Genomic DNA, 18,294 nt, shown 5'->3' on the forward strand with positions numbered 1-18,294 from the left:
AATCTCTATAGTTAAGTGTTTTTATGTTGTCTGCTCATTTTCCCTACCTTCTTATAGGTACGCTCTATTCTCTGGGGGATTAGGGTTCCCTCTTGAACTTCACTCCTTCCCTGATGCTACCATTAGCTTTATTTCTGTGTTTATGCTAGTTTTAATTATTCCAGGATAGTATGATGTCCTGAGGGCTGGGAGCTCTGAGAGCCACCTTCCACTGCTGATATGATTAACCCTTGAGGCTGTTGATAGCTCAAAATCTAGCCTAATGCTAGATTTAGCAGGCTTTGGTCTCACTTTAGGCTTCATCTGCTGAGGCACATTATAGATTTCCTTGCCATGGAACTCTGCTCTGAGTATTCAGCACTTTGATCAACAGGTCCCAGTTTTGGGTCTCCCAACTACCCCAAACTGGAATCTATGTCCTCACCACATGTCCAGACTGGGACTCCTGGTTTTGCTTTGGGCCCACACAGATCAGGCTGCTTCAGTACAGACTGCGATGGATTGGAACTCCAGACTTTATTGCAGGTTTGCTTGGAATTTCAAAGAGTATGTATTGACTTGGGCCTCTATTTGCTCATTTTACATTGTTGCCTTTTGTAGCTTATGCTCCTGTATGTGTCATTCAATCTGAATTTGCATAGCAAATAGTTGAGATTTCTTAAGATATGAAACTTCCTGGCATTTAATGAACATTAAAAAAAAAAAGTTGTTCACTGACTTCCTAGAAGAGAATTTAGATATCACCTTATGTAAACCCCTCATTTAATAGATTAAACATCTCAACTTTACCCATTACTCTTTCTTTCCTACTTTTTGCTGAAGAACTAAGGGTTTTTTAAAAGTTTACTCAATCAACAACCCAGCAAGTATTTAAGTCCTTAATATATGCTAGGTACCATATGATATAAATATAAAGGTTTTTCTCTTCTTGAAAGTTGTATCACTCTGTGTCTCCTTATTGGTTCTTTCACTCTAGTATTCATTTTTTTGGCATTATTTAAAGACTGGTTGGAAAGGATTCTCATTGTGGTTTCAAGCTTCCTTGCTTCTACTCCACTATCCTGGCTTTGTCTGAGATATAGAATTGGAATTTACACTTGCTTTATTGAAAACATTTCATGTTTTAAGCTAGAAATTGAACTCAAGGTGGAAAGAGAGTTGTACTGGATAGAGTAATATAATAACCTGTTAAAGACTAAAGCACCTGGAGAATATAGATTGTGAATGAAAAAATGGGGGATGTAGATATTCCATTCTTCTCTGCCATTCTTTGCCATTATTGTTATCAATAGTCAAGGCCTATGGAAAACACTGAAACTCTAGTTCCAGATATAGAAAATTTAGGTTGTTGCTATTTTTGGTAGGACCAGGGAATTTACAAACTGTCTTCTATAACTTCTCTGTCAAATCTGTTCATGGAAGTTTATACTTATAGAAGTCTAGGGTGCCTGGAACTGTTCCAACATTTTTTTGAAAGTGTGTTCTTTAAACTTTGCAGTACAAAAAAAAAATGCAACAGCATCTATTAGTCTGCTAAATGTGAAATGTAAAGGTCACCAATAACCTCTTAAATCCCAAATACAAAGACCCTTCTTTTTCATTCATCATCCTCCATGACCTTTTTGGAGCATTTGAAACTGCTACATATTCCCTTTCTTGCCTAGAAGTTGTGTGATTGATTGCCTAGAGTGAGGAGAAGATTGAGTCTTAGAAACTAATAAAGAGACTATTGAAATACTTTAGGCAAGATGGACAAGGAATCTGAATCAAGGTATAGGCCAAGTGGATGGTGGCAAGAAGGCAGATGTACATAACATTATAATGGCAGAAATGGCAATATTTTTAGCTGAGTGATTATATGGGGAGATCAAATAAAAAAAATCTAATTTGGCACATCTAAGTGACTACAATAAGTATGATGATGAGCTCAACAGAAATGGGCAACTTCAGAAGAGGTGTGACTTTGGGAGGAATGTTAATGAATTCTTTGTTGGACTTATTAAGTTTGAGATGTCTACAGGACTTGTAGTTTGAAATGATGCATTGGAGTTAAGTAGAACATTAAGGCTGGATGTATAGAGCTAAGAGTCATCTACAAAAAAAAGATAACCTATTGTCATCAAGTTACAACATTTCAACTGGGTAACTCACCATAACCCCAAACTCATCACATGTTTGTAGACAATGCCACTACAAGACTGTAACTGCTTTATGTCAGGAACCATATATTACCTAAACTTTTTATCCCCACAGCACTCAGCATAGTGCTCTACACCTTATGAGAATTTAATTAATTTTTATTGAATTTTCAGTTTTAGGGATATTGTCCATCATAGAATGTAAAGAATTTATCTCTAACTGCAGTTTATATGGGGTTCAGGGAAGACTTGGGCCTCTGGTGTGAGGTTTCACTGAGGTCTTTTCAGTGCTGATTTCTTCCTTTGGTGTCGACCTGCCAACCAGTTCTCACCTGTGGCTTCCAAGAAGCTGTAGCATGCACAGGGAACACATCCTGGTAAGCCATCTTCACAGGCAAGCTAAACCAGGTAGGGGGTACAGTGAGTTGGGGGGCATGTCTACCTTAAGCATTTGAAGACTTCTCTTGGTGGGAGGAGCAGATGAAAATTATTTGCTTCAATGACCATAAAGATAGTAGAAGCAGGCTCTCTGGAACACTTAGAGTTTGGTTAGCCAAGGTCATCCAATGCATCCTGAAGTCAAGGGGTTCAGTCTTTCAGAATAGAGAGGGAGGAAAAGAGAGGAGATTTGCTTTTGTTTCCCCTCCACTGCTCAAGACCACAGGGTCTCCCCTTGATTCATAGCTTGGGGAAAAGATAACTATTTTGATGTCAACTAAATCAGCATAATGCAAAGGAATAACTGGCAGGGAAAGAATGGGAAAGGAAAGTGGGGGAAAGGAGGTCCCTGTCTCTATCTAAAACCCTTTTCCTCCCTCCTCTAGTTTGGGGGGGGGGACTTGGGCCTTGGCAGCCTAAGCCCCTTGAGAGAAAGTCAGGTTGACTTACCCTGGGTTTGGCCTCTTGACCACAGTTCAGACTCAGGGCAACAGGAGCTGAGGAAAAGTCTAACAGATTCAAAATGCCTTTTCTCAAGTCTTTCTTCAGAGAGTCTCTTCAATTGGGGAATACTGGGGGGAAGGATTTCTAGTCACAAGCAGGAAAAAGTGGGTAACCCTTAGGAGAAAGTCTTATTCAACCTTCTCTCTTCAGCTTCTTCAGACTGAGAGACTCCTCCATCAGCCAGAATCTTCTCCTCCTCCAGATTCCAAACTCCTGGGGCCTCACCCCCATTGAAATGATCAGTTCCACACACTCTTTGGCCTGGCACTTTTCTTATGTGCCAGTCTCTGTCACAATCCCATGTCATAACCAGTCATCTTGAATTTTGTCATGCCACTTAAATGTGTGTGGAAGAGAGAGTGAGTCTGACAACTTTATGTAACTCTATCGTATTTAAATCCAATTTATGCATATGTCAAAAGACTATCTGTCATATCATTTTTGTCCTCTTCAAAGATGATGGATAACCACCATTTAAAATGATCTTTCATTAAGCAATGATAGTAATTCAATTCCTTTCTAACTTTTTAAAATACATTTTTGAGGCTTTTTGCTTTTGCATCAGTCATTTTTCTATGTCCCCATGCCCCCAAAGGAATCTTCCATGCAACAAAAAGAAAATGATAAAGCAAAAATACCCATTAATAGCTGCTGAATCTGATAATGTATGCAATGTTCCATCCTAATGGTTTCTTATCTCTGCTGAGAGGGAAATAGTAGTAGTATATTGGTAAATGTTTTACAACTGACCATCTGAAGGAAAGACATTGTCTGCACACTTTTAAGTTTTATCTCATTATTAACATTTTCTTTATCACTTTCTTAAGGCTAGGTAATCAGCAAAACAATAAATCAAGTCCTGACCTGTAGTATTTTCCAATTTCCAAGGCACAAATGCTCACACTAAAAATATATCAATCAGCTCCTGAGAGTTGGTTCAAGCTGCTTCCAGCAAACCCTTATAAGTATACTGAATTGTCTTCTCTCTAAGATTATTTCTGATTTTTCTGATACTCAGAGGTAAATGTCATATCAATGATATTTTCCTTTGTATTTTTGTAGTGATTGTGTTCTGTGTTTTAGTCTTCTAAATCTGCTTGTTTCATTTTATATCAGATCAAATGTCTGTTTTTTTAAAAAACAACTTGTAATTGTTATTCTTTCATGCTCAATAATATTCTATTAATATACTATATACTATATTAAGTCATTTCCTAGTTGTTTTCTGTTCTTTATCACAAAGGAAAATTCTAATATGAATATTATGGTATAATATTTAACCATCATTAATCCACTTAGGGTATATATCCAATAGTGGCATCATAGGGATGAAAGTGTACTAGTTTTCCTTCTTTATCCTTTGTTTTGAGGAGGACTAATGACAATTCATGATTGAATCAAAAGATATCATCTTATGATGTCATTTATCTTCTTTGAACCAAAGGATGAGAAATTGTCAAAAGACAAGATCACAGTTTTTTTTTTTTAAGAAAAATTGCAAGTTATCAACAAACATATCAGAAAAATACTTGAGCATGAACTGGATTTAAGTGAGGCAGAGTTGCACAAATTTGTCAGCTTCATTCAGTTTTCCAGAGTCCGGTGGCAAGACAAAAGTCAGGATGACTGATGATGGCCCATGCTGTAGGGGAGGACTTTTGACTTCTTTGATAGCTAATCAAGTTCTAAGTCCTATACAGTGCTTGCTTCAACAATCTTTACAGCTTTTGAAACAAATTTTCTCATTTGTCCCTCCTACCAAGGGAAATCTTCCCCATGCATGGGGAAGACACTCTATAAGAAACTATGATGTTTAAGACTTGTTTGTTATCCTCAACCTGGTTTATCCCACTAGCTGAGATGGCTCATTGAGATACAGTTTCTTAGAGCCACAGGTGAGAGATGGGTGGTCTGTAGACACCAACAGAGAAAAAGTAGCCCTGAAAAGGGCCAGGCAAACCCTCACTCTAGAAGTACTAGTCTTTCCTGAACACTCTGTTTATCCCTTTTCCACAACTAATCTGTCTGGAAATAACCATTTATCTTACATATGCACTAATTCCTTAGAGTACTGGATTCCTTATCTACTGAAATTTTGTTGGCAATATTTAATGCGAAGATTTTTCCTTTAACATAGTTTTATCTTGTTCTATTATTTATTGTCATTATATAAAATATTTCAATTGTATATTATTTAAAAGTCTATTTTTAATATCTCCTTTAATCTCTTACCTTAATAAGAATTTTCCCCGAAGTTACAAAAGGTACATCCTTCAATTTTCCCTTAATTTTTTTTCTTTTTTATTGAATAACTTTAATACAATAGATAATATTTGAATAACATTGTAAAGTCTGCAAAATGCTTCCATTTGTGCCTTTTTTATTTTTTGTTAATGGTATAACAAGTTAACTTGAACCTAATTTCTGTCAAACTGATTTCTAGATTTCTCTTGAAAGTTTTGGTTTCTTCCAAATCAAAACTTAAGTTTCTGAGCCCCAATTAAGAGTACCCTGACTTGAGTAGGACCTTCTTCTTTTCAGGAAGATAAAGAATAATATCTTAATCTTTTTGAATTTTCAGTCAAACCTTAGTTTACTCGTTTGTAAAAAGACAACATGAAATTGGTAGAATGTTATTGTGAGAATCAGATGAAATGATCTACTGTTTAAAATTTTACATAAATTCCAATTATTATTTTCATTATTGTGATTACTTTTTTAAAAAATTCATACCTTCTATCTAAATATCAGTTCTAAGATAGAAGGACATGACTATTGGAATTAAGTGACTAGAAAGTGTCTGTAGCCAAATTTGCACCCAGGTCCTCCTGACCAGTTGTGGCACTCTATCCACTATACTACCTAGCATCCCCCATTATTATTATTATTAGTGAAAAGAAGTTAAATTTCCTTCCCCCACTTACTTAAAGTTTATTGCCTTACTATGAGTAAAACAGTATCTAAGAAATGAACCTAGATTTTCTGAGTCCAAATCAAATGCCATTTTCACTACACCAAAATACATCCTTGTATTCTCTGCATGTTGTCAGTGCAGGAAATAAAAGGATAAAGGCAAGATGTAGAAGGGGAGCTTGACACAAAGGAACAGAAGATAGAATATTGAAAAGTCCAAGTGCACTAGCACCCCCAAAACAAAAACTACTCATCTAGTAGGATGAAAGCTCCATGAGGACAGGAACTTCAGTTGTTATTTTGTCTTTATATTCTCATCCTCCCATCCATTTATTTGATTAATTAATCCATGGTTAAAATCTGTAAGATTGATGACAATTGAGATCCAGATGGCCCATGATGGCAACAGTTTTGGTAATTCAAACTGAAGCACATGTGCATTTCTTATATGTATATAGGCAGGCAAATGTGCAAAACAAGATGATATTAATAGATGCATTTACCCAAAACAAGATGTGTTCCAAACTTTGAATCTTCAGGGAAATATTAAGATTTAGAATGTATTGGTGGGAAACAGATGGAGGGTATGTATGCATATACTGAAAAGGGCCTGAGAAAAAAAATAACTATTTCCAAAAAGAAAGGCTACTGGCCAGATGTGCTCCACTTCCACTGAGGGGTGAGCTGAAAACATAGCAACAAGGGTCTGAGTGAAACATACAGATGAATAACAGTATGAGTAAACAAATACTGAAACAAGTGATTATGAATGATTTCAGAATCTCTTATCTAATGAATTTATAAAAATAAAATTACAGAGGACAATCTTTTTTGAAGTCCCTCCTGCTTCTAAAATATATAACACATTCATGCCTTTTTCTTTGCTCTCACAAACACCATCCTAGTTAGGGTCCCCATCATCTCTCATCTGGACTATTCAGTCTCCTCATAGATCTCCTTTCCTCCAGTTCCTTCCCTCTCTAGCCTATTTCCCACATAGCGGACAGATTTCTATTCCTAAAGCACAGATCAATACTGATCATGTAACTTTTTTCTAGAAGATCTTGTGATTTCATCTTGCCTCTAGTCTAGGGTACAACTTGAAATCTTGTGTCTGGATTTTAAAGTCCTCCCAAGTGACCTCCCCAGATTCATTATATACCCCGTGCTCTTCTTCACATACTCAGTTTTCTGTCCAAACTGTGCTGTCTATTTTCATATACAACATTCCATCTCCATCTCTTGGCCTTTCCACGGTCCATCCTTCATGCTAGAAGTCACTGTCTCCTTACCTCATCGTGGAACGCCTGACTTTCTGAAAGGCTGTCTCATTTATAGGGATCTTCTCTGCCCAAATTACTTTGTATGAGTTTTGTTTACATTTTATATTTAATTTTCCATATAAATATTACCAACTTCTTGTGAAATATAAACTTCCTGAGAACAAGAAATATGTTGTCTTTTTAAACCATAGCACCTGGCAAGGGCACCATAGTGGGTAGTAAATAAGTACTTGATGGGATCAAGTCATCTTAGACAAGTCATTTAACCCAAATTGCCTAGCTCTTACTATTCTTCAGCCTTGGAAACAGACAGAAAGTTAGGGTTTAAAAAATAAGATGTTAAAAAATGAATGAAAAAATTTTTGTTGTTGAGTTACCAGTCAAATCCAACTCCTCATGAACCCCTTTGGGGGTTTCCTCAGAAAGATATTGGTGTGGGTTTGCCATTTTCTTCTCTGGCTCATTTGACAGATGAGGAAACTGTGAAAGTTATGTGACTTGCCTACGGTCACTGAGCTAGTAAGTGTCTGGGGCTGGATTTGAACTCGGTTTTCTTTATTCCAGCTCTGATGCTCTATGCACGGTTTCACCTAATTGTCTTAATTAGTACTTGGGTCCAAGTAATATACAAAGGGTAGATGTCATTTTACATTGTTGACTTTTGTAGTTTATGCTCTTGTATGTGTCATTCAATCTGAATTTGCAAAGCAAATAGTTGAGATTTCTTAAGATATGAAACTTCCTGGCATATAATGAATATTAAAAAAAAAAAGTTGTTCACTGACTTCCTAGAAGAGAATTTAGATATCACCTTATGTAAACCCCTCATTTAATAGATTATACATCTCAACTTTACCCATTACTCTTTTTTTCCTACTTTTTGCTGAAGAACTAAGGGTTTTTTAAAAGTTTACTCAATCAACAACCCAGCAAGTATTTAAGTCCTTAATATATGCTAGGTACCATATGATATAAATATAAAGAATAAAATAATCTCTAGTCTTAAGGAAATTACATCATATTGTAAGAGACAAGAATTAATATATACAGAATAAGACATTAATATGAGATAGGGTAGGAAGTCAGGGCACTAGCAAATAAGGAATCAGGAAAGATTTTGTGTAGGAGGTGGTGGTGAGATTTGTCTTAAAGGAAAATAAGAATTTGTGTGTGTGTGTGTGTGTGTGTGTGTGTGTGTGTTTGTGTATGTGTGTGTGGCAGATCAGGTACTATGTTCTCGGAATGGGGAGTAGAGTGAATGGAGTAGGGTGAATAGGGAAAGGTTGATAATTAATGACCAGTGAAAAAGTACAGAGTTTGGAGTAGAAGTTCTGAGTATGGGAAACAAAGAAAAAAACAGTTTTTAGGGATGATAGAGTAGATGGATAGGAATAATGAAGAGTTATGAAACCATAAAGGCAAGTTGAGGTCAGATTATGAATTACCTTAAAACTCAATCAATGTTTTACTATATTTTATTTCAGAGGTGATAGGGAGCCACTGGAGTTGATTGAGTTAGTGGAGCAACATAGTTAGATCTGAGCTTAATGAAAATCACTTTGGTAGCCATGTGGATGATGAAGTGAGGAGACACAAGATAGAGATACACATTACTAGGTCAGCACAGTGTAGTCAAATTGAAATAAATATATTTGTGTATGCTTCACTTTTAGCCTCAACCCTCACACCCTGCTTTGCTTTGTACTTGCATGAGTTAAATTATATAGTCATTTTACTTGAACCCCTATGGGCCTGAACAGACAACTCCCTCCAAAAAAACATTTAATATTACAGTGTTTAAAATAACACATGCCAAAAGAATCAGCACTAAAATGGGAAAGGAGAAGATAAGATCAATCCACAAGTGTATATTGAATTTTAACTCTGCATGAAAAAGGAATATAAATCTTGAGGAGCATAAAAAGAATTAAAATTATTATCCTTATAATTGTTTCCCATCAGGATCTTATAAGCTAATTAGAGATATAAGAGAAATAGTAATGGATGGTGTAAGTCCATCATTAAATGCCAAAGGAGAGGTACAGGGACTGCCATGGAAATTCAAAGGGAAGGGGGTGGGGATTATGCTCAGCTGGATGGATCAGGGATAGTTTCAGGGAGGAGGTATGTGTCAGGTCCTGGGAACCAGAAGGCATTGGGAGGGGATTGGCAGACATAGCACCACTGATGAAAAGGCTGTCTGACCAGAGAACTCTGTTATTGGGCTATTCATGCCCCCACTCCCATTTTCTACCCTGGCCACCTGTCTCTTTGCTCAGTTTTTGCCTTGGCTTTTTCTCAGGCGCCTGCTTTCTGCATCGTGCTTCCCATTCACTCCCACTTTGCTTTGTTGGTGCTCAGCCTGCTTTCCTGGACTCTTGAATCCTCTTCTGGCTTGTCCAAGATTACACTCCTACTTGCCCTCTTGCTTTGATGATTCTCCCTTCCTCTTCTTCCCCCCTCCCCAATAACTTGACTTTCCCAAGAGGATGGGTGTTTTTGTTATATGGGTACCTCCCACCACTTCTGGCATCCCCTAGTTGGAAAAGTAAACTTCCCAGAAACTCAGCCAGGCTGTCACTGTCCTCTGATGACCCTGGCCAGAACTATGGAACCCAAATTACCTCCTAGAGCCAGAGTTAACCATGAGGATCCTGTTCCCCAAGCTTAAACGAAAACAGTTAAATATGAGCTAGCCATAAATTATGAGAAGGATTTAGTTGGATGAAAACTAGATGGGAACACTCTAAATAAAGGGACAAATGCATAGAAGAAGGAAAGCACATAACATACAAGACCCAACAAGAGAACTGGTTGTTTGGAATGAGGGATCTATGTCATAGAATAATAGAATATAAAATGCAAAGATTAACAGGGGCTATATGTGGAAGGTTTTGGTGGTGAAGGGATTTGAACTATGCATGGGCAACAGTGAGCTACTAAACGTTGTTGAACAGGAGAACATGAGGAATTGGAATGGACACAAATTCCTAAGATACTTCAGAGATTCCAAGACATTGGAAATCATATTAGACATAATTACTGGGGTCTCTTGAGATTTCTGTAGAATATCTCTTCCCTGAATTCAGTTTTAAGGATAGAAGCAATATTAGTTGGAAAGTTTATGGAAATGAAGACCTATCTTTTGATCTCTCCTTGGACTTGTAATCTCTTCACACTGGCTTCTTGACCCTCATCACCTTTGGGACTTCTACTGCTTCCCAATTTATATATTTTAGTAACATTTTTTTATTGCTTTACCAGGTTTGAAAGACGTCTGGCCTCAAAGAATCTCCAAGATGTCCTGTTTGTTATTAATTTTTCATTCCATTCCCTGATTGCCCAATCACATGGAACTGGCCATATTGCCTTTCAGCATAAAGTGTGTTACTACATCACAATTAGAAGCATATGATTACATTTAAAATGATTTTATTGTCCAAAATCAGCATGAAAAATATATTTTTTCAGTAGACAGATTCCAACTCAGATTTTGTACTGCTTCAACCATGAAACATGGTTTTGCTATTTAAATTTATCTTAAGCTTGGCTTTACATAGGTAGTTAGAAAACGTTTTTTTATATCTTATTGATGCTGTGATCTTTCAATTGACTCAAAAGACAAATACTTGGGATTTAGTTCCAAGACTAGTGACTCAATTACATTCAGCTTCCCAGTAAAATTATTCTTTCTTTTTAATAAGGAAAAAATAACATTCCACCCTGTCTGCCTTCATCTTCTCTGATTTGGATTGAATTAAATTCAATAGACATTTATCAAGTGCATGACTGGAAGTATCAGTAAAATTCATTTCACACATCTTTGTCATCAAAAACTATTTCCCAAGTATACTAAAATGATATCAGAGATGAATCCAGCATTACAAAGACTTGGTTGCTGTACAAATTTAATTGTGACACACCCTGCCCTCCCTACCCTACCACCAATAAAATAAAACCAAATGAAATAGAAAAATTACAGTGTCCCCTTTCATTCTTTTTCTTTATTATTTTCCTTGAGTTTTGTGGTTGTTGTCACTCATCCAAATGAATTTTGCTACTACTTTGTCTACTTTTCCAATTATGTTGAGTAATATTTTTAATCATTTTGGTAGTGTCCATTTGGTCTAGAATTGAATCAATTAATTTATTCACATTTAATTTATCTTAATTATATTGACATGGTTCACTCTTTAACATTTTCTTTAAGAAATATTTTATAATTGTGTATATATTAGTCTTGACAATGTCTTGGTATAATGATTCCTAGATATTTTATACATTTTGTGCCCCTCCATTAGAATGTAAGCTCCTTGAGGAAACATAGTTTTTGTTTTTCCAGAATTTACAACATTTTATGGCACATCAAATTACTGTTTTTTTTTCCTTCCTGATATTCACTTGAGATTTCTAATTCTATTTTCCCCTCTATCTCTCCCATGGGTAGTGGAGAAAATCTTAAGGACCCTTCTTTAGAGTAAAATGTTAGCTATGTAAAGAAGTGAATAAGAGCACCAGGCCTGGAGTCAAGAAGATCCAAGTTCAAATTTGGCCTTACATATTTTCCAAGTTGTGTGAACCTGGGCAACTCACTTAACCTTGTTTACATCAGCTTTCTCATCTGTCAAATGAGCTGAAGAAGAAAATGGCAAACCACTTCAGTATCTTTGCCAAGAAAAGACTAAATGGGGTCATAAAGAGTTGGACATGACTGAAATGGCTGAACAACAAAAAGAGATCCTGGGAGTTTTTATGTAGATTAAAAACATTGGCTTCTTTTCTTTGTCAATTTAGAAGACACAGACTAGACTTATGATTTCATTGGCCTAGCAGTATTCTAGGTGAGAACTTCTCCCAATTCAGGTTGACAAACATTCTGAGAAACCGATAGTCTTAGAAAACTGCTCAGATTACTGGAAGGTTAGTGACTTGCTCAGAGTCACAAAGCCAATAAGTATCAGAAGTGGGAATTGAACCAATTCTTTGTAGCTCCTGGGCCATTTTTCTATTAATTATGTTTTGTCTATCTTCAAAGTGAAGATATTTAAAATAATTTTTAAAATATTTTTTGTTTCTTAACCCATTCAGAAGGATTCTGCTGTGGTTCTATGCTCTCTAGAATCCACAGAAACCTTTGACTTATTTAATATTGATTCATTTTCCTTTATTTTGAAATATTCATTCATATAAGACTAGACTCCATTAGATTATCTAGAAACTATCTAGAAGCCATATGCACTTCAGTTAAGAATATCTTCATAATTGTTTTATGCTCAACATCTTTACCTCAGACCTGGTGGATGTACACCATGCTATCATTCTACTTTGGTTTCCTTGGTTGCTCAGTTCTCTGGCTAAGTGCTCTTGTGGTGCAGTTACCATGCTGTAGACTGAGCTGGAGCAAGCTTATGGTAAGTTTTTTGGTTTTTCTTAGGGTAGGAATGAATGAGAAAGGCTGAGTTCTATTGCAAATATGTGGATAGATGAAATGCAAGAGCTTGGTGGCTGATTGGCAAGGAAATAGTGAGTCTGCACATTTGGAAACAGGGATTACCCTTCTTTGCAATTAGTTTGTTGGGTTTTTTAAACTCATTAGGGTTCTTGGTACCTTAGACCATGGGGACCACTGAAATTGCCTTATTTCTTTTTGCCTCCGTCTTATCATGGAGAGGATTAAGAGATGGGAAGGATCAAAAAATGTCTAATTCTCCAGTTTTGTGGTCACATGTCCTAGAATCTGAGCCACTGAAAGAACCAAAGCCATGAGAGGCCTGAAGTAGTGGTATTTTCCCCAAGACATTCTCCTCGTAGAATCTCTTGCTACTACTTGGCAATCCACAGGAATGTGCCCAAGCAGCGGGCTGTCTTTGCCTCTGCCTGTGCCCACTACCCTTTATCCCCTTTTGTGGTCCTCCTTAACTCTGGCTTCAAGCTCCCCTCTCCACACTCCACACTCCCCAACAACACATACTTCCAGTCCTGTCCAGGTTCAGCCTTGATGATCTCTCTATCACTGAAAACTAACATGCTCTGAGAAGCCTTGTAGAGGCAACATAGAGGGGTCCTTTTTTATTGCTGTGGTGGGAAGTGGGAGGGATCACTTGCATCAAGGATAAAATGATTGTGAGACAAAATAAAAAACTTGGGAATGAAAAGAAAAAACAAAATTTTCTTTTGCCCTTCTTATAGGTGAGCAAACTGAAGCTTTTGAAGTTAAATTACATTCTCATAATTACAAACATGGAATGGTTGAATCAAGATCTCTAGTGCACAATGATAAATGTTTTTGCATTCCGTCTCCACACAAAGAAGCCTCTAAGAGAAAATTATAAACTCTTGTTGCTGAGAAGACATCAATAAATTCACAAAACTCTGCTTTTTTTTACCTTTCTTTTCTTTCTCCTTCATGGCTTATTAAAGGAAAAAAATCACCGAAATAAAATGCTCTCACCTTTTGACAAGCTTTTTATTATATTTTTTATATTCATTGACCGGTCAGCTTTCCCATACATATTTTATCCTCTAAAAAAGAAACTAACTCAGTACAAAATTAAAATAATCTTATCTAGAAAACCATTATAAAAATAACCATCAAGCATGATTTAAAATTGCAGAGAAACAATCTACCGCATGTGGTAATAAAAGAGGAGAAAAAAAAGAAAGTGGAATAAATTTACATCATTCTACTGTTTTCTCTATAGCTTAGTAACCCTTTGCTGGATGCTCACAATAAGCCTAGTGGTAAGGCAGAGAAAGGAAAAATACTATAGTCACTACAAATTATAGCCAGTTTTCTAGAAAATATATTCCATTGGCAGCTGTTTTTGAGTGCTGCTATAACAGTGGTTACTCCTCTCTTTCCACCTCTGACTCTTTAGTCACTCTTGGTATTCAGATAGATTTAAAAATTGCCACTGTAGGAGAAAAATTAGCCTGTTGGACTCCAGCAGAGTAGCTAGTCTAAGCCTTCTGTGAATGATGTTTAAATGTGTATGTGTTTCTATATCTATGTCAACATCAATATAATCAGGAATATAAAGAAACATAAGAATAAGTGAATAACCATTATGCCTACACAATTCCATCACACAAAAATATTGATTGAATAGTGAAATGAATGGATTATTAAAACTGAGGAGATGTTCAATAGGGTTAACTTTAAAGAGGGAAATGAATTAAGGGCAAAGTTCAGAAAGAGAACAGGAACATGGCTTGGCAAATAGGAAGAAAGAGGGCATGCTTAGCATATAACAGAATATGGAAAAGCATCTTTTCAACAGATTTATTATCAGAGGAAATTTTTGAGTAAGTAATCTCTGCTTTTAAATCTTTTCTCCAGAATTTATTTCAAAATTATTTAATTTCTTTAAAAGATTTTCAATCAATCTTTCAAAAATATGCAGATTTTATTAATCTAGTTGGAAGTAAAATGAGAGGAACTGATTTATTTTCATTGTTGTAAGACTTACAAAAATTAAAAGTTCTTCTACCCTGACTATCAAGAAATAAATTTTGGCAGTTGATATACTTTCTGATTTATTAGGATCAAATGTAAGTAACTAACTAGGCAGGGGTGTGTGTATGTGAGTAAATCTCTTCAGCATTGCAATTCACACTCTAGAGGGCTCAGAAGAGTTGAGCACCAGAGTGTGAGATTCAGTGTTGAAGAGATTCTCTCTCTCTCTCTCTCTCTCTCTCTCTCTCTCTCTCTCTCTCTCTCTCTCTCTCTCTCTCTCTCTCTGACACACATTACACATCTAGTTATGTTAGCTTAGACTACACTATAATTCTTAACCACTCAGTTATCCAACAGAGGCTATCTTGCCATCTTCCCTATCATAGTATACTCATCTCTAACCTTCCATCTTCTTTACTGGTAATAGTAATAAAATCAATATTGCCATTGCTTTTGGAGAGGATATGTCAATCAGTAATGGGGTCACAATTAATCAACTCATCACTGTTACTATTCTAAGCAAAACCTCTACCTTTGTCTATACTACTCCTTTATTTGACATTTTCCCTTATTAGTATATAAGCTCTTCAAGGGCATGAACAATCCTGTTTTTGTATTTAATTTCCAATCACTTAGCACAGTGCCTGGCACCATTTCCAACTAATTGCTACCACAAAGAATTGGTTTAAATATTTTTATACAAATAGGTGCTTTTCTTTTTTCTTCGATTTCTTTGGGATACAGACCTAGTATTGGTATTTTTGGTTCAGAGTGTATGTACACCTTAATCCCTTGAAACTCTTAAACTTTTGTTCTTCAAGATAAATTTTGTTAGCAGCATTTAGGTAGCTTGGTAGATAAAGAGCCAAGCCTGGAGACAGCAAATCCTGGATTCAAATATGGCCTCCCACCCCTCTTAGCTATGTTACCCTGGACAAGTCACTTGGCTTCCATTATCTAGCCTTTATTGCTCTTCTACCTTAGCAATCTGTCATGGGCAAAGTCCACCCTTGCCTGAGACTCCAGGGCATCCCAACTGGTGGCAAATGATCAGTCAACAAAAATAACAAACAGAAGACAGCTTAATCATAACAGTCATGGGATTGCTTTGCATCAGATAGCTGCTCCACTATTCCGATGTCTGATCTTTATTTTTAAACTCATTTTCTTGGCATGCAGATACACAAAATCAAAGAGAGATAATTCGAAAAGTGATACATTAACTTTTAACAAATCACTTGATTAACATTCTATATTTTTGTATTGTGATTACAGACAGAATACAAGATAAATGATTTCGTCACAGGTGGCTTACTAGGGAGTTTGAGTTACTGATTTGTGTAATTGAGTCACTGAGGCATATTGAAGCTTAGTATACTTGTACTTTACCTGTACCTAATGTATGGGCCTTTATGATTGATTTGTGTGCTGGCTTCATGAGAAGGTTTTGGGCTTGGCCTATATCTGCATTTTTTTTCTGGGAATTATGTACCTAAGTAAATGTTAATCCATGATAGTTTTTTGGGGATTGGGTTTAAGGGTCTGATCTTTTGTTGATGTTTTGGGGAATAAGGATACAGGTGTTTTGCTCTTGCATTATTTCTTTTGATACTAGGGGGAATAATAATCATGTCAATTCATAGGTAAGGGGCATTAATGAAAGAGGTCATATAAAGGGAATAGAGTGGGCAGTCACATCTTGCCAAGGACCACTCTGTGGTCTCCCCAGCTACCATGCGTGACTGTCAAGGAGTTGTGGTCTGATGGCCCCCAGCAGCAATCAATACCTATTATTGACTCTAGGATAGAAAGTAGGGGTTTTAATTTTCTTAAAAGATTATTTAAAAATTTTTTTTAATCTATAAAATAATTATTTGGTCATCATTTGAGTAGTAAGAATTAATTTGGGCAAATTCATCATTTTTATTATATTGGCTCAACCCATTAATAAGCAATAAGTATTTCTCTAATTCTTTAGACAAGTTTCAATGTGTCAAATATATTTTGGAATTGTGTTCATATATTTTCAAGGTTTGTCTTGGCAGGAAGTCTCCATTGTATTTTTTATTATCTGCTATAATTTTAATTCAATTCACCTTTCTATCTCTTCATGCTAGATTTTGTTAGTAGTATATAGAAATGTTGATAACATCTGTGGGTTTAGGAATCAAATCCAAATTTGTGTCATAAAAGGAATTTGGTAAGGCTCTTTCAGTAGCAGGGACTAATTGCTACTTTAAAATTGGTAGAATTCATTTGTGATGCCTTGTTCAATTTCTTTTTCTAAGGTAGAGTTATTTAAGTATTCTATTTCTTCCCCTGTTAATCTAAGTAGTTTATATTTCTGTAAATATTCACCCAATTCACTTAGATTTTCAGTTTTATTGTCATATACTTGTAAAAATAACTATTAATAATTAATTTAATTGGTAAATTCATGGTATATTCATCTTTTTATTTTTGATACTAGTAATTTGGTTTTCTTCTTTCTTTTTATAAATGAAATTAACCAATAGTTTATTTTTATTGGCTTATTTATAGTTAATAAAACTATCTCCTAGTTTTACTTATTAGTTCAATGGACATTTTACTTTCAATTTTACTCATTTGATTTTCAAGATTTTCATCATGGTGTTTAATTAGGAATGTAGAATGTGTTCTTTTTAAATTTTCTTTAGTTGCTCATGTAATTCATTGAGTTATTTTATTTTTGTAGGTATTTACTGATATAAAATTCATTTAAGTACTGCTTTGGCTACATCCCACAAATTTTGGAATGTTTTCTCATTTTTAAAATATGTTTTATGGAATTTTTTGTTTCTGTGATTTGCTCTTTGGCCCACTCATTCTTTAAAATTAGATTTTTTTTAGTTCCCAATTATCTTCTCATTTAAGCTTCCATAGTCATTTATTAAATGTGATATTATTGCATTATGGTCTGAAAGGGGTGCATTTAATATTTCTTCTTTTCTGTATTTGGTTTTGAGTTTTTTAAGCTCTAACACATGATCAGTTTTTGTGAAAGTGTCATGTATAACTGACAAAAAGGTGTACTTCCTTATATTTCAAATCAGTTTTCTTCAGTGGTCTATCGTATCTACCTTTTCTAATATTCTATTTCCTTTCTTTCTTATTTATTTTATAGTTAGACTTATCTAGATCTAAGAGGGGAAAGTTGAAGTCTCCTGTTAACATAGTTTTACTATTTCCTCTTGTAATTCACTTAAATTCTTTAAGAATTTCAATGCTATGTCATTTGATGTATATATATTTGATATTGATAGGATTTCATTATCTTTGATTCATCTTAGCAATGTGTAGTTTCCTTCCTAGTCTCTTTTAATTAGTTCTCTTTACTTCTGTTTTGTCTGAAATCATAATTGCTCCCTTTACATGTCTCTCTTTCAAGTGTTTTTTGTAAACAATATATTCTTTGATTTTGGTTTCTAATCCAAGTTATCTACTTCCAATTTATGGATGAGTTCATTCTCTTCACATTCAGTTGTTATTATTAACTTTTTTTCCCTCTATTATATTTTCTTCTATTGTCATGGGGAAATTA

The sequence above is a fragment of the Monodelphis domestica genome, chromosome 2 (genome assembly GCF_027887165.1).
Source record: "Monodelphis domestica isolate mMonDom1 chromosome 2, mMonDom1.pri, whole genome shotgun sequence".
Taxonomy (NCBI): domain Eukaryota; kingdom Metazoa; phylum Chordata; class Mammalia; order Didelphimorphia; family Didelphidae; genus Monodelphis; species Monodelphis domestica.